The sequence below is a fragment of the Tamandua tetradactyla genome, chromosome 11 (assembly GCF_023851605.1).
Source record: "Tamandua tetradactyla isolate mTamTet1 chromosome 11, mTamTet1.pri, whole genome shotgun sequence".
Classification (NCBI taxonomy): Eukaryota; Metazoa; Chordata; class Mammalia; order Pilosa; family Myrmecophagidae; genus Tamandua; species Tamandua tetradactyla.
This window is the reverse complement of record NC_135337.1, coordinates 18032930-18055421: the sequence shown is the minus strand read 5'-3', so window position 1 is coordinate 18055421 and position 22492 is coordinate 18032930. Positions and strand designations below refer to the sequence as shown.

At 35.2% G+C, this 22492-nt stretch overlaps 1 pseudogene; it reads left to right on the top strand.

The window, feature by feature from the left end:
- Positions 1–1803: 1803 nt before the first annotated feature.
- On the top strand, positions 1804–4104 carry LOC143649079 (ATM interactor pseudogene; annotated as a pseudogene).
- Positions 4105–22492: the final 18388 nt, after the last annotated feature.

The window sequence follows — 22492 nt, the reverse complement described above, 5'->3', positions numbered from 1 at the left end:
GGATTGCTGCATAGGAAAATGGTCTTGGAGCTGGGGACTTTTGACTGAGTGTTCAGATTGTTTAGGCCCATAGAAACACTCAGGGAGCTGGCTAGGGTGCTGTGGGTGCTCAAATGCTACAGAGAAGCCATCCACAGGACACAAAAACCTCAAGGGGAGGATATGGGCAGAAAGCATCACTTACTTATGGTTGAATTAGCTGTAGATGTTTGAATGCTATGTATGTGAGCCAATGTCATGTCTGGATGGTCTGAGCTGGTGAACTCAAGTTGTCAATCACATGGAAACTACAGCAACTATGCAGTTCAGGGAATGGAGTGACTGGAAGGCTGCTCCTATAGCCGTGAGTGGCTGGAAACTCAAACCTCAGTCCAATCTTCATTCCCGGGTTTTGGCACCAGATATTAGGCACAGAGTCCTTAAGGATTCCACATGAGACAGCAAGTAAAAGATTAACAAATTTATTGAAGGAATAAAGCAGGCAGGAAGCTGTTGGGAGAATGAAAAGGAGAAAGCTGGTAAGATCCTGAAATTGGCTCCTGCTTGGGGACCCAGCAGGAAGAAAAAGAAAATGGCTTTTGTTCCTTGTTCTGGGAGCTGTGCATTAAAGGGACAGTGATGCCAGAGGGGGAGGATGGCCAGGAAGTGGAGGGATGGGAGCTTGAAACAGGTTTATATCTGGATCCTTGGACCTGCCAAGGATGCTGAGGAGGGGGGCCCAGGGAGGGCTCTGCATCCAGAGTTCCTTTTGCTCTTAGAATTTTCTTTCTGAAAACTAATACCTTATATGCTAAATTACACAAAAGCGGCACTTTACCAGCAGGTGCCATCATTCATGGGATATATGATTGGATACATATATGTTACATTATTGGTTACATAAGCTATGCTGTATCATGCTACCCTGAAACTTCAGACCTAGATGCACTTATGGCAGCCATCTGAGCAGGCAGTTTATAAGAAGAAATTTCTCAGGCCCCACAGAAGCAAATGTTGAGGCTGAGAAGCTAGAGAATATATTGCCTGAATTAGAGACTGTGTTTATGAGGTCACCAAGGGGACTCTGAAACTACCAATACGACCCCATAAAGTTTTTTGACAATCCATGAAGTGCAGAGAGCACCGATGTTACGTAACAATAGTGTTGGTCAAATAAAACCTTCTAAGACCTTGCCTCTTATTCTGCTCCTGGTTACTTACTTCTTCACCTCTTTACACTGCTTCAACTGTAAGCATCTTTATATTGGAGAGAAGAATTCTTGGCTGATGGACTGTGGAAAGGAAGAGAATGGATAGATGGGGAAATAGAAAAGAAGCTGAATGTCCCTCCACTATATTCCCTCTCCAGGAAGTAGGTTCAAGTTGTAGAAAGAAGAGTGAAATCCTATTGAGGATTTTAACTACATGTCCTGGATGAAGAAAGGAGCTGTCATAACAGGTTTACAAGGGGACAAACGTGAAAATAATATGGTTGTTTTGTGTTTTATGATTGCATCCTGTTGAGTTCAATTTGTTCAAAATAATGGCACAGTTATGTTTGGAGATCTGAACATGTTTAATTCTATAGAAAAGATATTCAGATCCAGTGTCAGGGACAAATAAATGCTCTGCATCTAGTGACTAGAAGATTTGGCCCAACCCAAGTGAGAAAATGTTTGCAGTTAAATGACAAGGCAGGCCATGCAGGAGCCAAAGTGGCCTCTGAGGCAGCAGCAGAGCCTGTGCCTTTATGCTAGGGCACCCGGCTGTCCAGGCAGCCACAAGGGGAACCACCACCACCTCGGGCCCATGGGGGCAAAGCAGCAGCCCACAGCTCCAGTGCTGCCTGCCCAGGAGCTGAGCCAGCCATAGGTGAGGGAGTTGCCCTGGGCAGTGTGCACCAGCATCCTGAGCACCATGAGCAGCTGCATCAAGGTCCTGCCCAATAACCCAGCTTTCAACATGCACCTGGTCAAAAGCCACCGACTGCAGGATGGCATAGTAAATCCAAGTATAAGGGAAGATTTGAAAACTGTACTGAAATTCTACTGTTGTCCAATTGAACATTCTCCTAGCGCCCCTATATACAGACCGTCTTCTCAATTCACTCTTGTAAACCAGCAGTTTATGAAAATCTGTTCTGAAAAGAAGCATAAATGTAGTAATGCAGCAATTCTCATGATACTGAATGGGATTTGAAAAGACATGCAGAGGACTGTGGCAATGCACATGTGGCTCTTCTCATGCCAGCAGAACTGCCTTGTAATCACGTGTTTACCGAACTGGCTATGAGATCCCTGCTAATCACAAGGATCCACCTAGTAAGGAAAGGAAAATAGAGAACTCCATGAACAACCAGAAGCTGTCAAAAAAGGCCATTGAATCATTGATCAATAAACCAACTTCTAGACCAGATACACAAGAACCAGAAACTTCAGAAATAAAGCTAGTAGCTTCTGTTGAAGACTCTTGCAACTCTAACACCAGAAAAGAGACTCTTACAACACCTTCAAAATATCCCTCAAAGTTGCTTTTACCAAAGCACAAAGTGACTTTGGTTAAACTACCTGTTGTGCAGTCTTCTCTCATGCCTGTGTTTGTGCCTACTGCAGTCTACTCCTTGGCCCAGCCTGTGGGAGTGGGTGCGGATCCTCAGAGCTCTACCATGGGTACCACTGACTTCCTTCCTTTGTCCATAGTAATGGTGATCCTCAGCCTAGGTTCACAGGCTTGTACTCTTAGGGAGAGCCTGCCTCTCTAGAAATTGTGAATCCCATTGCTGTTATAGACAATTAATACAGGTGTTCAAGTGAACTTGGGTAAAAGTCCACCTAGTACTTTACAACAACTAAGGAGCACATGTCAGAAGAACAGCATTTCTTCCATCAATGTGCAGACAGATCTCTCTTATGCCTCACCAAGCTTCATGCCTCCTGCACAGTGGGCTTCCCAAGATGACTGTACTGTCTTGTTCTCAGCCTGATTAGACATTTGGTTCTCAAGTTTCACATCCCATTAGTGTTCGTAATCAAACATTGTTACCCAGTTCTAATGTAACTTTATCTACAGCTGCTCAGACTGATGCTTTTTTAGATGCTTATTTCTAGTCAAGTGATATCTCCAGAGAAACTCAAACTAGTGGAGTGCAGAGTTCCACAGATGACCACACACACATGGAGCAAACAGTAATATGTGGAGACATTTTTGAGGATGTCCATTCTTCAGACAGGATTTCTACAGACAATATTATAAGTAACCGTTTGGTAGCAGACACTATAATTCATGGTTTGTTGTCTTTGAATTACCGTAAAGTTTAAATTAAGATATTGAAAAATCTACACCAATTATAAACTTCAGTGAGCAGAACAGCATTTTTCCTTTACAAAACATGTCAGATTATCAGACACAAACATATATTTATTAAGCAATTTAGACAACATCTTGTAAAGTAACCTGCCAGGTCAGACATGGGATAATCACAGCCTTATGTCTGACACAAACAGTGGACCTGACACCCAGCTCCCATCTGGCTCAATCCAGAATTCCAGGATAGATTTCGATATTGAACAGTTCTTTTCAACCTCAATATCCAAACACAAACAGAAGAGAGTGAATTTAACAGTATGAACACTGAACCAGCCTTGGAATCCCCGGACTTAGAGACCCAAACCGACTTTTTACTTGCAGACACCTCTGCTCAGTCCTACCGTGGAAGGGGAAATGCTAACTTCTTGGGACTTGAAATGTTTTATACACAGACACAGACAGACTTAAACTTCTTTTTACACAGTAGCCCTCATCTGCCTCTGGATAAGTATTCTGAAACACTCCAGTTTTTCCATGAGCACTGGTTCATCTGACACAAAAACCCAAACAGATGTGATTTCCACTGAAAATCTACTTGTTCCAGAAAGCAAAGTTCAGTTGAATAGGACAGAAACACAGACCATGAATTCTGGTTTTGAAACCTTGGGGAGTTTTTTTTTCACCAGCAGCAAAACTCAAACAGCCATGGATGATTTCCTTGTGTTGAATTTGGCCTGGAACACAATGGAGTCTCAGTTTAGTTCTGGAGAAATCCAGACCTGGCAGAACTACTGTAAAAGGGAATTTTATAAAGCTTAACAGTAGCTAATTTTTCCTGTTTAATTTAGCTATTTACATATATTTTAGCTTCTGAAATATCCAGCAAAAGCATTTGTGTCATTTTATATTCATGGCTATGCATTTGGTGTGAGTTAAGAATTATAAAGAAAAGAATTATGGGCCCCATCAGGCTGAAGATAAACAATCCTGGCGCCAAGATTACTTGTTGTAAAACTGTTAAGAAATGCTTATTGTAAAACTGTTCTTATCTGCTTTTTTGCAAAACAGCACCTGTGACCCATGCTCAACCCCCACCCCCCTCATCTTACCCCTTAAAAGGCTTTTGCAAACTCAGACGGGGGCCTCTCTGTTCCTGTGTGTTCAGTGAGCCCCACACATGTGTGGAAAATAAACCCCTTGCATGTTGCATGAGAGAATGTCTCTTGGAGTCCTCCTTTGCGTGGCAAAACTCTCGAATTCTCGAATTCTTACACTACATCATATGGTCTCCAACTTCTAAAAGTGAAGTTCACATGCAGGACTGCATTTACAGTTTTCTTCTGGATTTAAAAAATGGGGATGGGGACAATAGTATGAATTATTGAATGTAGTTCTCTAGATTTTTTGCAGTTCTTTGCCTTTTGTGCTTGTAAACATAAAACATATATATAAATGTTAGTGCATTAAAAAGTGTATGGTGTTGATCTAAAAATGATTGGTTTTCTTGTCTACCATTGACCCTTCAAAGCCAGTCTTTCCTTCTAAAAAATAAATATATTCCACAACTTTAAAAACATTATTAACCATTTAGCTGAAGCCAAGCTTAGCAGATACAAACTAACTTATCCAAAAAAAAAGCAGAAACTTTTCAAATCTTACAAACATTTTCTGTTGGAGTATAGCATACTTAACTTAAATTGCACCTACAATATATTTTTAACCATGATTGTTAGAAGTTCCTATTTCCTGATGGTAACCTGTAAAGTGGATTTAAACCACAAGGCTTACCTGGTTTGAGACTCATGCTGCCTACAGCTTCATCTGCTTTGCCATCTTACTCTTCTGACTTGAAGACACAAAGGAAAATTATAGTTGTGTCTAACTTTTGAAACAGTTTTCATGTAGTCAACTTCTCTACATGAGCTATTATCAATACCAACGTTAAATATAAGGTATTTTATTCACAAGAGGCGCATGGCTGTACAATTTTGTGTAAAGGAATAATTGTGAGGGCTTATGTGTGAATAGTGATCCTCCCAGTTGAAATAGCAGTAAGTCATCCACAGTATGTAAACACTGGCGTGTGCCCTACTCACTCCCGGCTGTCTAAGTAGTCATAGTTTACAGTGCTGCCCTAGAGCTGCTTTCCAGAGTGCACCCACAAGCTGGGTCTGAGCTTTATCATTTTGTATGTTTGAAAAAAAGGGGTAGAAGAGGGAAAAAAGGACACTTCCCCCTAAATGTCAGCATGTAACATTTCTACTAAGCTTGCTATAGTAAGAATGCAATCTACAATTATTTTAAAGTAAGCTACCTTCCTTCATCCACCGCTCATCTCTTTTCCCTGAACGATTTCTGAAAGCCATCAGTCTAGCAAGGGTATTATTTGTGCCTTGAGGATAGCAATTACAGAATAAACCACCTAAAATATGGTAGTCTGCATTTTGCTTTTGCTTTTTTTTTTAGAGAAAGTTATACCAAAATGTCTGCTTCAAAGTGAATAAAGAAGGCAAAGACCTGTTTTTTCAGTCATCAAGAACATTTTGTTGTTGTTGTTTTGAGGTGCGAGCATGCACGGTCAAGTATGCTTTCGGGGCTTTCTGTATTTAGAAGATCCTGCTTAATTATTGGCCAACTTTCAGAAAAGTAAGAATTGGTACCATTTGTAAGTGTTCTAAGTTTACAAAGAAATGCTTGGTCTCTTCTTTCACACACACTTGTGCTACTGAAGGCTAAATTCCCAGAAGAAAATCTTACAAGGGGACTAATAATTCCTTAAAGTGAAATGACAGTGTTGCTACTAATTCATATTCCATACATCAGATACAGAGGACACTGTTAGTAATATGTAACTAATATATATCCTGGGCAGATGAACTCAATTTAGTAGAAGAAAGAGTTTGCTTTGATCAGAGTTGCCTATATATATAGGCTTCAAAATAAAGCCTTAACTTAGAATTTCATTATGATTTGGGGTCATCACTGCCTTAATGTTTAAACAACTATTTAAGACCTCCCAATAAAAAGAAAGACATGTTTTTTTATGGATTTTTGTAAATATAAATGCATTAATCTATGGTTCAAACAACAACGGCAACCCGAAAACACAGTTTCTATGACAGTGTTTGTTAATCTAGCCAATAGAATTAATTTGCAAGACAATGGAGCATGCAATAGAGTTCTTCACATACAAGAACCAACCATTCTCCCCCAAAACCTTAGCTACCTGAATTGTTCTAAGAGTATTTGTAAAGACTGAAATTCAGTGATTAAAAAGAAGAAAGAAAAAAAATTGAGAAGGCAGGCATTGATATCTATATAATCCTTTGTTTCATCAACTGATACCCTGTCTGGTAAAGCAACAGAAAGATCATGCACTGGGTTTTTCTTTGCTTTATTTTGTTTTAATAGTCAACTAATTAACTAATTAGGTTCCAAAATTTTGACTTACAGGACACAAATCAGGTGTTGTTGAAGTAGGAACACCTAAACAAAATTGTCTTCAACCCATAAGTAAGTCAAACAACAATGAAAAAACTCCATGATTCACCCTCCAGTTGGCTGAATCATTACTAATATTTAGCTTTTACTCAACAGTTTCCAAGATCAGCATTTTGCTTCATTTGAATATTGTTGGGTATCCAATTTAATATTCTCCATTTACTATATACATATGTTGTGCAGCATCATATCAGAACTTTTTCTTAATTCTGTCCCCAAGCAGTTGTACAAATATCTGTCAGGGAGTTCTGGGAAATATTTGTCTGAAGAAGCTTCAGAGAAAGTACTGTATAATTTCATTTCTTTCTATCACAAAGAATCCTGTGGCTCTTAAAGGTAGAAGTAGACGACGTCAAAAAATAATTCCCATTTAACCCCCAAAACTATTTTTTTTCCTGTCTGGAATATTCATTCTTACTTGAAATGCCACATTTTTAGCACAGTAGAGAACTGTGAGAAGCTAGATTAATCTAGCTAGAAACGGTAGATCTGCTCCTCCTAGCACATAGAATAGTTCACCTACCTTTCCACTCTGGCAACTTTGGAGACATATTAGGTAAGAATTCCACACGCTGATTAAACAATCCTTAATTCCTTAACCCCAAACAGTAAGAAGCAGGATTTAAACTTAAAACTAGTAAAAGAAAATTAATAGCTTGCTTTTATCTCTTTCTAAGTTTTTTCTCCTATTATTCTTAGGTCTGAGCTTTAGTGCCACTTCATTGGGAAGGCTTCCCTGATGCTATTGTTTCCACGATTCTTAGTAAGATTTCATTTATAATAACACACATTTTTATACATTATTATAATAATACACACTATTATAATATTATGATGATTATGTGCTTAATGTTATCTACTTTGTGATACTATAAGCCCTGAAAATATGGGAACCAAAAGGAACTCATTCATTGTTGTACATTCAATGACTGGATTAGTGCTTGGACCCTCTAGCTACATAAATATTTGTTAAAGAGTGAATGAATATTTGAGCCTTGGATAGAAGGAGTTATTATTATTTTTGACAATTATTTGATAAAACTACTAGGCCTTGATTATTATACCATATTATTTAAAATTTCTTATTTTTAAATAAATAATCCTAACAGGCTACAGGTATATTTTATTACTTAATTTAATGTTTTCCTTAATTTACTGCTTATTTTATAAAGCTGTTTTTTTTACATAATTTATTCAGTTTGAGAGATTTGTCACAGTTAACTGAATTGAGCAATACTTTTCACCAATTTATTCTGAACTGCTATAATTTGCCATGCCCTAGAAAACTCATTTAACATTATGTTTTTCTGTATTTCTCTCTAAATAAGAAGTCACACATGGAGACTGATTTTCATACCAAAACTATAAAAAGGATTCTGGTGAAAAAGGTTTGAATATTCTTTAGCTTTCTGGACCCTTATTGTTATGTTGCTCTCAAGAAGAAAACAAAACAGTGTTATGAATCCTCAAACAAGTAGTAAAATATCATTTCTTAGATTTTAAACTTTCATTTCAAAATGATTCCTTATGAATTATTGAGAAAATATATTTTTGCTTTATTGTTTTTACCCACTTCATTTTTAGTCTTATATAGTCTACTAATCTTCAGTTTGGTTTCATATTTTCAATGATTATTATTGCCTTGTTGCCCTACAAAAAGTTCACATAATACTTCTGTAAGAGACAGCTCATTATTTCAGAGATTCTATTCAATGCCTCATACTCATTTTCAGTCTCTTAGACAGTGTAGCAGCTTAGGTGAATCATATTCTCTGGTGTTTCACATTCATCCTTCAGATAATTTAACATTTCTAACTTTCATGTATGCTATTAAACTTGAGAGATTAGAGTAATGTGGGGTGAAATGGTACTAGCAATAAATTGGTTTAATGCATGGAAATACACACTTTTTGGAGAAGTTGTATTGTCTTAAATATATCCAAGTTGAGTATAATAAAACTGGTAAATATAGTTCCAGCCTTTCATTGAAACTATGTCAGAAGTTCTTTCTTATTAGAGGTTTTCTACTTTAATTCAGGCAACTGTCCTCTTAATAAAAAATGCTTATAAACATGGAATAGGAATAAGTTTCAAATTTAAAAAGGCTTAAGAAGAGAGATGTGACATGAATAGTGAGGAGGCAGGCCCCTGCTTCCACAGCTGGGAGACCTCAGGAAATCTTTCCAATTCTGAATCTTTCAAAGTAATATATTTAGAGATGGCTGAGATTTAGGTAGCTCGACTTATAAGAAATAATTACTCCAAATAGTTGCTATCCCTGGAACATAAACACTGAAAAAAAAAAAAAACTCACAGATGTGAAAATTGTCAAAAATAAAGGTACATAAAACTAGTTAGAATATAACAGGAGTACAATAAGATTGCTATCTCTGAGTATTTCTGGGGTGGGGAGGAAGATAATTCTCTGACCCATTACAAAAAGGCTCAAAATGGGTTTTATATAGTTTTTCTTACAAATTTTACAAGAAATTCAATAGGGTTTTATTTAAATTTGTGTTGTTGCTGCAAAAGTGAAGCTGAAACGGTATGGCCTGAGTATTTTAAGACATGAGACGTGCCTTTCAGCTCAGTTTTGGCAGGTAGACATTTTTTGTTCGTAGTTCATCTGTAAATTGACAATACTTGTTTTATTTATTAATATTTAGATGGAATGAAATCATGAAAAGCACTGTGTAATTAGAGGTAGAAATCCAGGTTTGGGTACTGACACTGGCATATACTCATTGCATTCTCTATTGCATCTCTGATTGTGGGAGGTTTCCCACTTAACATATGCCACCCTCTTTATTTCTAAGATTTATTTGTATATTGAGGGTAGTTTTGTGGATTCCCTCTTCACCTATTAGGGCTCTGTGGACCTCTCCTAAATTTGGAGTCAGACATAAAGGGAAAAGCTTTCTGGGGAGAGACTTGCTCTTCATTCTGTTGATAAGCATATTTGTCCTACATCAAGAAACTTGAGTATCAGTATTAAATAAAATGAAGTAGCTACATGAATTGGGCTTGCCAGGAGGAACCCCTTTTCCAAGAAGTGACAGGGACTTTCCAAATAATTGAAAATAAAACCAGAGAGCTTTCCAAGAAAACAGAATGTGCCTTGCAAAAGTTTAGGTTTATGCAACAATTGAAAGTGAGCCTATCAGAAACAGAGATGTATGCTATAAGAACCAATCTATAGTCATTTGCTTTTTTGTAATAAGGAACCTAAACATCAACTAACTATTGCAACTCTCACTTTGGTAACCCTTAATTGCCTTCATAAACCAGTATAAGTATTTGAGACTCTTACATTGGTTTGAGACTTCCTTGCTCAAGCAGTTTCTCTTTCAATAAGCCTGTATACAACAGAATATAATAATAATAAATATAGATTATTTATTATTATTGGTGGCACAGTTTCTTTTGGCACCAGATAATGTGCTTGAGAAAGTAATTGTAAAGCTACATTTTCTTTCTGGATGGTAGATTATCATGTGTGCAGTATAAGGAGTTTTAAATGGAAAAACAACAACAAAAACTCTAGCAATATATAAAACAGCTATGGCCAGTGCGAAATGAGTGATCTAAAACAGCAGCTCCCAACTTCTATTCCTTTGTTTCCACAGTCTAGCTGAATTCAAATTACTTGGAGAAATTCTGAAACTATACACTATTGGGTCTTATACCTAGGATAATTTTGGTTTATTGACTCAAGCAGAGAGTAAAACATTCTATTAAAAACTTCTTTATTAGAATTTTTTAATTGTTAAAATATTAATAAATTAATGGATCCTAGGGTCATAAGGAAGGACTAGGAAAATACATGGAAGGTGTAAGATTTAACTTCAATATGAAATGTTCAGAGGGGAAATTCAGATGGCAGAAACAAACAAATGAATGGTTTATAGTTTTCTCATGGAAACTAAATAAATATATATATATATATTTCTTATAAATCTAAGAAACATATATATTTCTTATAAATCTAAGAAATATATACATATATTTAGATACAGACACATTGGGCTTAGGTTAGCTAAAATGGGGCAGTTAATTAAACATGTGATAGATTTAGGTGCTGGGAGAAAATAATTCTGTAGTTTTTCTATCTTTCTGACTATGAGATATATTTAAAGAGGTAGTTTATAAATATTAGCACCAAGCCTCAATATGTAGGTATTCAAATTTGTTTGATAAGAGATAGGCCTAGACACTAGTGTGCTGTTTAAAAGCTGCCCAGTGATTTCAACTTTCCTTGAATGAAGAAAAGATAGGCAAAAATGTAAGACAGGATACACCAAAGCTATAAAGGGCAGAAAGATAAATGTATTATCAAAATAACAATTATGACTAGATAGTTGCTTTGGTTTATGTTTGTATTATACAACGAACAATGAAATAAACAAAAATAGAGAAATCAGAAAATGCTAGCACAGTCTCTGAAATAGAACAGGCATTCCACAATTATTATTATTATTATTTTTCGGAGGCACATGGTCCAGGAAACGAACCCGGGACTCCTGCATGTAAGATGAGCATTCTGCCATTGAACCACCTGTGCACGCTTCGTAACTATGTTTTAAATATATATTTGTTAAAAGAATCCTCAGGATAGATTGTTTGTGGGAAGAAAGTAAATTCAACCATCATCTGAACTTAAAGGAAGAATGTGATGGATATCTCTTAAGGCATGACCTTGTTTCAGAAGAACGTGGATTGTGTGTAGACTTGGGTTCAACAGCATGACAGGCTTACTGGAGATCTGGGGACACATAAATTATTTAAGGTGGAGGTGTATGGATTAAAGCAGATGGCTAAGAAATGGGAGATGGTGATTGCCTCCACTGGGGGTAAGGTGGGACAACGGTGGATATGGGTTGAGAAAGCTTATGTACAATCTTCCTTCTATGTTTCAGCTGAAATGAGCAAAAATAAACAATATTCTTTTATAAAAAGAATAAATTTCAAAAAAGCAATTTTTAGTAAAATTATAGAGTACTTACATTCCTGTCTCCCCATTGGATTTTATGTTCCTTTAGCATACAGAAATTGTTCTTTATATACTTGCTTCCTAATAAGCAGAAAACATTTAGTAGGTGTTAATGGACATTTTTTTTTTTATTAACAGAAAGAAAAAAAAAAGAAATTAACACAACATTTAGAAATCATACCATTCTACATATGCACTCAGTAATTCTTAACATCATCACATAGATTTGATGGCCCTATGAACAAGATAAATCTCTTCCCCATATCTAAATATGAAATATTATGGCACCATTTACACCTAGTGATAGCCGCTGAAATTGGAGGTAACCAACAACTTATTGTATTGCCAATCCAAATATTTATGTATGCTAATCTTTGCAGGTTGATATAATTATAGTAACCTGTTTTTCTTTTAATTCATGGATTAGTCTGTTTCATATTTGTACTTAAATGTTTACCTACATTGGCATATTTGCTTCACAAAACCATAATTATACTTACTTTAACAAAAAAGAAATTTAGTACTTAAAAGGATAACATAAATTGTCAAGAATCACACAACTAATAAATGGCAGAATAAATATAGAAAGACAATATACCCAGAAAACATACATAAAAGGAGCCCTTAAAGTGGGGAAAAAGCAGAAGAGAATAGTACAGTGTTTGATAGTAACAAATGCTTATGTAATGTTTACTTTGTGTCAGGCACAATTCTAACCCCTTTATATATTATTAAATCATTTAATGCTCTCCACCATCATAAGAAAAAAGCCATTGTAATGTTTATTCCCATTGCATAGGTCAGAAAATATGAGCAGAGTGTTTGTCTAATGTCACTCATATTAGGGGTTATATTTGCAAATTAATTCCAGTTCACTGTTCTGCACAATGCCACCCCTAGGGAAAAAGAACTAGTCAATAACATGATGTCACATGCAATAGAAATGGAAAAAGTAGTACTGCAAAAATATTAAAACTATGAATGAGGATTAAATGTGGTAAAATGATGCAGGAAGAGGTGGATATGACACAGAAAAAAAAACAATTTCACTTGTAAACTAAAAGAAAGAAGAAAGTAAAGAAGTGGGCAGATATTTAAATTGGCTTATGTCGACCATTAGCTAATCCTGCCAACTTGGGTCACTGTGGTTAGACAGCCTTGGTAAATGTTTGGAGGCAGAAAGATGTAGTATGGTAGCAAGCAGGCTTGGCAGCAAGCAGGCCTCTCCTCCCCTTCTTCTTCTGACTTGGCTGCCTCCTCTGTGGAAAATCCTCAACCCCCCTCCCCCAGCCTTCAGGAATGGGTGAAACTGCAAGAAAAGACACATTCCTGGGATAGGGACCCCTCGCTGAACGGCTCATCTGCTTCTGTATTCGCACCATTCTCAATTTAAACCAGCCAATCATTTACCTTGTCTTTAACATGTCCTCCTGTCTGTAAAAACTGATATTAACCTTTTGTTTGGGGCTCAGATTTCGGAGGCTGTACTCAGCTGAGCCCCCTATGGCCATAGACTATAAAACCTATTTCCTGAAACTTTGGAGCCTCAGCCCCAGTTTGTTCTGTTTCTGTGTAACATTCCAGGAGCCTTGGAGCCTTGTCCTTGTTTTGTGCAACAGTATAAATAAGCACTGTACTAAAGGAATATTGATTTTCTTCTTTTGTTTTCCAGTTATATGAGATTGTGTTCAATTGAAGAAGACATCAGATAGAATTTGTGATGAATCTCAGAACATTTCTATGAGACTAAATTATTTTTAAATGAACTAGAGCATATTTAAATGTATTTAAATATATTTCCAGGAATACTAAATTTGCTGAACCTTCCAAAGTACCATTATATTCCCCGTTTCTCTTCTTTTTTTAATTTTGAGGATTGTTTCTTCCTATTTTATATACTTTTAGCGTTTGAATATTAAAACAGTTAAAAAAGCTAAAGGAAAGAGCAGATATTTTATCTGAGTATGTTCACATATCCGTTTCTATCATTAGCTCAATCTGGCAGGAAAGATGGGAACACCCAGCATTAAGACTCCAATCCTTAACATTAGAATAGCTGAAGCATAAAGAAAAAAAGGCAGGTTCACACATTAACATCCAGTTGTTACTTTTTTTCTCTAGGCAAAAAAAAAAAATCAAGAGTCAGGAAATATATGGCAGAAACTAAATTCTCCATAGATTTATGTAGATACTCAGAGGCAATAATCTTTATCAATAACTGCAGTCAATGGAATAAGTGACAGTAAAGAAAAATATAAATTTGGGTAATCACCTTACGTTTGCCTTCGAATTAGAGTTAAAGTTAGCTTTAGTCACATTATGTAGTTTTATGTGCAGTGGTAGCAATAGGCATGTTAACAAATAACTTTCCTTAAATGCATAGAACTTTTGAAAATTTAAACTTCTCACCTTAGAGTCAAGTGATATAAGCACAGGATGTGTGCCAACACTCCTCTCTAGGTGTGTAGCCATATTCATAATTTCTGCAGTACCTTCATAAATGCCAGGTGAACTTGCCTGTCTTCACAAGGTGAGGGCTCAGTGTAGTGTGATGGTTTAAAATTACATCTCAAAGCCACTACAGTTCTGCTTAATCACTCTAGTCCTTGAGATGCCAGTCATATTTAAATCTCTAAATAAAAATCAATATGGATAATAAATATTAGCATAAGGAATATGATAGATGTTTTCTTGGCACATGGTTTCACATTTTTATTGTATGTGTTGTAGAATTTTATTCATTGTCAATAATTATGCTGCCAATTCCTGTAAATTGTAGTTTCTAAAAAGGCATTTTCTAACAATGAGTACCATTAGACTGTCATTGAAGAATAAGCGCATACATGAAGGGCTTTACATGAGAAATAACTGCAATCTGTGTGTATTCAACATTTCCATTAATGACTCTTCACTGATCTGAGTCATGGATGCACTAATTAATTAATAAATATATTCAACAAATATATTTTCTTCTTTCACTGGATGTACAGTGAAGAGTAAGCTCCTATTTGTCAGGACACAAGAAAAGCAGCTTTAGTCACAGTATCTTGATAGATCTTATCAAAGAGAACTTACAAACAAAAAAAAAACTGAACCAAATTGCTTCCAGGCATTAAAGCTTGAATAGTCTTCAGCAGTTCTTTGCAGAACTTCCAAGCACTTTATATTTAACGATCAGTGCCTGGTCACTATTATCTAACAGTTAATGACAATAACTCTTATTGCTAAGTTTTATTTTATCTTTTTATTTTATTTGTTCAGGAATAATGCGCATACAACAAATTGCCCATGTTTAAAGTGTGCAATTTGGTGAATTTTGACGTACGTATACATCTGCAAAACATCGCCACAAAAGTATTTATCCATCCTCTTCATTACCCCACTCCCAAGCAACTAGTGAGTTATTTTTGATTACTGTAGATTAGTAAGTATTTTCTAGAATGTATATACAGTGAATTATAAATTATATTCATTTTTATTGCTTCTTTCACTCAGCATAATATTTTTTGAAATTTTATCCATGTTGTCATTTATATCACTATTTCATTACTTTTTATTGCTGAGTAATATTCCACTACCTGAATATAGCAGAATTAATTTATCTATTCATCTGTTCCTGGATCTGGGTTGTTTCTGTTTCAAAGTTATTATAAAAGAAGCTGGGTGAACATTCCTGTAGAAACCTTTGTAACAAATATGCTTAGTTTCTCCTAATTAAATACCTAGGAGTGGAAGGACTATATGATTAAACGTTGTATTATATAATTATAATATTATTTATTAATGAAAGCAATTATTGAATTCTTTCTAAGTGCCAAGTTCTATTCAACACATTGGGAATACAGAAAAAAAGACAATTATATTCCCCTGTTTTCATAGAACTTATAGTTTAGCAAGTATTTTATTGCAACTCTTTTTGTATAGTTATTTATAACACAATGAAATGAAATATCCAGTACCCCCAATGGCTTAGAATGAAGGAGGAAAAGAGGAAAATAGTTGAAATGGGAGTCAAAAAATTTTCATATAGCTACAAAGGAAGAGGATCCTAAAATGACTAGAGAACACTTACATATCCATTCTTTATTAGTTTATTTATTTCTAAAATGTAATAACACTCAGGTCATGCCCAGAAGGAAGATCTGAGAAGTGGATACAACCTGAATTACATATTGTAAATTCAGATACATGAAGACAATATAAGAAATAAATAGATAAGAAAATCATATTCCAAATCTGAGGGAGAGAGACAGAGAGAGAGAGAGAAAAGAAAAATTTGTTTTTTCTCCAGTTTAGACTAATTGGTACAATTACCATAATGATCTGCTTTGAAAATCTCATTCTAACTAATTGATGTTCATTTGAAATTCAGATATTTATGAGAGCCACCCTGCTTGAGTTTATCTTATAACCATATCATACCAGGATGGTAGACATGGATTTCCAATTTTTAATGTACATTTGAAAATTCAAAATCATAATCTTTTAAATTATATGCTTTAAAATATTTTCAGTAACTCAAAATATCTTTTATCTCCACTAACTAAGCCTTTATATTTTAGATTTATGATTAGTGAAATAAATAAATTCTGATTTAGCAAATGTAATAAAAAGCCCTTCAAACCTCTTTGGGTACACATAAAATTTCAAAAATATATACATTCACTTGTGTCAGAATTCTGTTCTTTATATTAACATAACCCAACAGAATTAAAGGTCACTTCTAAATAATGTATCAATTTTGTAGAGAATATATGCATTTAAACAATACTTTGGTAGGCAGAAATCCTTCTATGGGTAATTTGGAAGGATTCTAGAAATGCTCAGTTTTACTCCTGAAAGGATGCATTTCTCACATTACCCTTTCTTGGGTTATTTTATCATCCACTTCAGTATATCACAAGAAACTTTGCTGCTCTGATGATTGGCTTCTATTATGCATTGTTCTATGAAAGTGGATGAATTATCTTGTAGGCTACTTGTAGATCAATCTCTATCTTGGAAAATTATCCATACTTACACATTGTGCAGCCATTTCCCACATTAAAATCCTAAATAATGATTTAAACATGAAAAACTCACTGTGACCAATACTGGAATTTTGAAATAGTTAATATATTGAAAGATCATCAACAAATCCAGATTACGTGCTGCTTCTCCTTAATGACAATTTAATTTCAGTGCATATTATATTTCAACAGAATTCATTTATTCAAAACACTGTGTAGCTTTTCACTCTGAAAAATCTCAACAAGCAATTAGCAATTTGCAAAAATAGGCTCCTAATGCAATTAAACGGGGAATGTGTTAATACACTGATTTTACATGGGAATATGTTCCAGTTAAAATTTGGTTAGAAAAACAACGAATACACACTAAGCAATATATCAATATATATATTTTATCTAGATTTTAGCACTGTTAAACATTAACAAATTTTAAGTTAGAAATTGATTGCGTAGTTGTAAAAGTAAATGTTTGTAATACAACTGAATAGGCATAATATCTTCATTAGACCAAAATAAAAGGTGGGAAAAAAGAAGCTCATAATCTGAACCTTTAGGAAATTAAAAATCTCATAGGATATGTACAAATTTATTTGCATATTTTGATAGGTCAAATAAAATAAACTCCTTACAAACAAATATATTTGAGGAGCTCATGTTATTTCATTCTTTCAAATTGGAAATGTATTTATAGAATTTTTATATATAAATGAACCAAATAAAATGAGGGCATCTTTTAAGTGTAGTATAAATCACTTAAAGCCAAAAATTATCTATCATCTTTCTACTACAAGAACTGAACATAAATAATAAATAAAATTAAAGTGAAGGAATGTATCTAGAAATGTCCTCTGCTTTTATTAAGTTGTACATTGGCAAGGTTTGTATGACCATCTGGGAAAATGCATTAACAGAAAGATTTCTATCAATCTTAGAAATTAAACTATTTTGTCAGCTTTTTAAATAATTATTATGTATATGGATGAAGATTGGAAAATAAATCAGACAGGGTGATTATTTTGGTTTGTTAAAGCTGCCCGAATGCAATATACCAGATATAGAATGGCTGTTATGAAGGGAATTTATTGCATTACATGTTTACAGTTCTAAGGAGGTGAAAATGTACAAAATAAAGTACCAACAAGAGGTTACCTTCACTCAAGACAGGTTAATGCTGTTGGGAACACTTCTTTCATTTGGGAAGGCACCTGGCTAGCATCTGCTGACTCCTTGCTCCTGGACTATGCTGCTTCCAGCCTCTGTTTCTTATGGGATTTTCTCACTTGACTTCTCCAGAGCTGGGTTTTATCCCTTGGCTTTCCTCAGCTCTCTCAAGGTTCTGGCTTGCTTAGCATCTCATGGGAAGTCACACAAAGACCTCTGTTGGGCATGTATCTCCAAACATCTGGATCTTGTGTTAGCGGTCAGCTCTGTTGCTTCTGTTGGCTCTTCCAAAAGAGTCCTCTTAAAGGACTCTAGTAGGCAGATTAAGACCTACCTTGAATGGGTGGAGACACATCTCCATGGAAACCACCTAATCAAAAGGTCCCCCCCCACAATTGAGTGGGTCACATCTTCATGGAACCAACTTAAAAATTCCACCTAACAATATTGAATGATGCTTAAAGAATATTTTCTAGGGTACACAACAGTTTCAAATTGGCACAGTGACTTAATTAGGTGCTAATAGAAATTAATTATACTGGAAACAGAAGATGATCAATTCCTAAGATAAAATAATTTACAATATCGGGATTTCCACTGTCCTTTACGGCATGTAAAAATGCCTTAATGTAAACAGTATTGGACAGAATAAAAGCTACAATAATATTCTCATATCTAATTTTCAAAGTTTCAGAAAACTCTCTGATGCTATTACGTATCAACTAAATATATATGTGTGTATATATATTTATGGGAGGAAACCAGGGCCAGAAAAGTCATGGTGATAGTAAGGGAGGAGAGCTATGAATAATAAAAATAACTTAGAAGAAATAAAGTTTGCAGAGAAAAAGAAACCACTGTAAAAGTAACTGTTCTTAAGCTATTCTTAATTATTCCCTTCATTCTCCAAAGCTTCCTTATCTGGCAAGATGCAAAAATCCTTTTATATAACTACATATTTCTAAGTTACTTATAACACAAATATCTTAAGAAGGATAATTAATATCCTAATGACTTGAACATTCTTATTTTTATTTCCTATATATCTGTTTGCTCACCATTGTACTATTAGTTTAATGAGGAAGAAAGTATATCCACAACAATTTTGAGTAATTAAAGACATTAATTTGGAAGAAAAAAAATCATTCCCACTCAAAGATGTTAGGGATCAGTGAGAAAAAATATTAAGGCGAATAAAAGGGTGGAGAAGAGAGAGGTTCCCATTTTTTCCAGTCTCGGGAGGTATTTCCTGTAACCAGTCAATGCAGACAACTTCATGTAAGGCTTTTAAGCCTCAGCATTGATTTAACAGAATTACCAGCTTCCTCCAAGAAGACCTGCAAGTATCACCCCTTCCTCTCATACTGATGTCCTTATGCAGTCTCCTCCCAACCGATGAGTGGAAGTTGCTTCTAACAAATGGAATATAAAAAGGTGATAGAATGTTCTAGATTATGTTATGTAAGGTTTTAATTTCTTTATTAGCTGAATCTCTCCCTTGCTGGCTTTGAGACTAAACTACCGCACAATGTGGCTGGGGTCTTAAGGAACTAAAGGTGGTTTCTGGCAAATAAACTGGAAAGAACCGAGGTCCTCTGTCCAACAGGCCACAGGAACTGAATTCTGCCAACTATTTGGTGAGCTTAGAAGCAGACTTTAGCCCACATTAGCCTCAGATGAGACCCAAGATCTGAAGTCTTGTGAAAAAACCCTGGAACAAAGGACACAGCTGAGCTGTGCCCACATTCCTAGGCCACTTGAGATAATAAACATATATTATTTTAAGCTGCCAAGTTTGTGGTAATTTTTGTTTGCAACTAGACAATGTACAAGATATAGGAGATCAGTCAAACTGCATTCATTTTCTGTATAGATACTGTTAAACATCCAAATTTAATTGAGCTAATTTATACTTACTGGTAATAATATGGGCACAAAAATGTATTTAGACTCTTTTAAATAAAGTTTCAGGTTTCAAAGAAGACTCTCAATTCTATTCACACAAAAGGCAGAATTAGACAATAAGAGAGACCTAAAGAAATGTTTATCTAAAAACTAGTCATCTTTTCTTTTAATTTTGCACAAACAAAAGAGTGAAACAAAATGTTCATCCTTTCAAAGTTTTTTAGAGAATATTGAAGGAATGGAGATATTTTAACTTTTCATGAGGTTTACATTTAATAAGAGATGTTTCACATCACTTTAACAAAAATTATTAATAAAACAAGTTCATCCTCAAATTGAAACATTTTCCTCAAAATGAAAAATAAAACTGTTAGAAAAATGACACACTAGAGAATTTGCTTTTAAAATTAAGTGAAGGGCGCTGCACGGGTGACTCAGTGGCAGAATTCTCTCCTGCTGTGCTGGAGACCCGGGTTCATTTCTCGGAGCCTGCCCATGTCACACACACACACACACACACACACACACACACACACAGCTAATAAGCATGTGTGTTTGCATACATTTGTATATTATAGGAACATACATAGAAATTAGAAAATTTCTAATTTTCCAGGAGTTTCAATAGTATACACAAACATAGATCAAAACTGTATATAGAGGAAAAAAATACAAAAAAAACACACCTTTTCTAGTACTACATTTGTGATTACAAGCATGGTTTAGAAAAACATCACTGGTTGTATAGAGAAAGGAAAATTTATTCTAATTAACTTGTTTCGATACGCTTTGTTATTAATTGATGCCTCTTTTAAACAATTATAATATTTCCCCATCGAACTAGGTTGGATTCTCCTTTGTGGACAGCAGAATCTCATTTATGCTGCCAGATAAAATCTAAGTTAGGCTAACGTCAGAGACCTGAGAACTAAATTTCATAAGCTCGAGTAGATCTTTTATGTCCGAGTCAAAATAATGAGCAAGCAATTATGCTAGTCTTAATAATAGTGAATGGAAAATACTAAAGAGAGTAATGTGTGATAGATTAAAATAATAGCTAAAATAGTCACACATGAAATGTCTGTGTCATTTGTTTAACAATATTCAGGCATTTAAAAATTTTCTACTTAAATTGTCTACAATTTTTCTTCAATGTAAGTAACATTTATAGGATCTGAAAAAACGTGATACTGAACGATGAAAAGTATTATGTATGAACTTTTCTAAAATACAATAAAGAAGGATTATGAAAATGTTTATGCATTTCATTACCATCAATACTATTTATATTGAATTAAGTATAAGGGCACCTTTAGTATATCTTAAGAGATGCAAGACCTTGAACTTTCTCTTTTTATTATTTAATTGTAACTTCCTCAATTACAATTGTAAGGAAAATGAATAAATTATTTTAGTTGCTGTTTTTAATTTTAATTGTCTATCACACATTGAAGGTTTCAAGATTACATTTCACAAAAGTGGAATATTAAACATATTGCATATACATGCTGTTTAGTTTGCTAACTGCCAGAATGCAATATAAAGAAATGAAATGGCCTTTGAAAAGGGGAATTTAATAAATTGCAAGTTTACAGTTCTAAGGCCAACTAAAGAAAGCCTATAGAAATGTATAATCTAAGGTATCCAGGGAAAGACACCTTGGTTCAAGAAGGTGGATGACGTTCAGGGTTCTCTCTCAGCTGGAAGGGCACCTGGTGAAGTCTTCTGGGTTCTTCCTTCATTAAGTTCCCCCAGGACTGTTTTCCTGGGCAGGTTCTCCTCATGGCTCTTGTCATTCTGTCTTCATTTTCTCTTGTAAGACTCTCCAGCCTTCTCTAAAATGTTTCCTCTTTTAGAAGATTCCACTAAACTAATCAAGACCCCCTTAAAATGGGTGGAGACACATCTCCATCAAATCAAGTTTAATACCCACAATTGATTGCATCACATCTCCACGGAGAAACCTAATCAAGTTTCCAACCTATAGTACTGAATAAGGATTAGAAGAAATAGTTGCTTCCACAAGATTGATTAGGATTAAAACATGACTTTTCTAGGGTAACAAAATCCTTTCAAATCAGCACATTCCACTCTCTGGAACCTAAAGAAACCATGTTTTCTCCATATACAAAATACATTCATTCCATAACAATATCAGAGAAACTTAAACCATTCCAATACCATCACAAATACAGTACAAGGTTAAAGACAGTACCAAGTCAGTTACAGACATGGCCTGTCCTAAAGCAAAGTTCTCCTCTGGGTCTGTAAAAACTCAAAACAAGTTGTTTGTTGCCAAATACAAAGGAGGAACAGTCATAGGATACATATAAATCATTTCCATGGGGAGAAATTGGAAGGAACACAGGGGTCACAGGATCCAAGCAGTTTCAAAAAACTGCAGGGCTTTAGGAAGTGTCAGTTTCACCTTTTCCAAGGGCTTATGCACTGGTCCATCTCTCTTGGAATGAAGCCTTGGGGGACATTGGAGAGACCACCTTTTTCTTGGCCCCACACTCTCCAAAGATTGGGACTGCATCCAGGCTCTGACATCTCCTGGGCACATGCTCAATCCCTCCATGTGATAGTGGTCAGGCTCTCCCTAAACCCAAAGGAATGTGCTCCACCCTCTCCAAGGCCT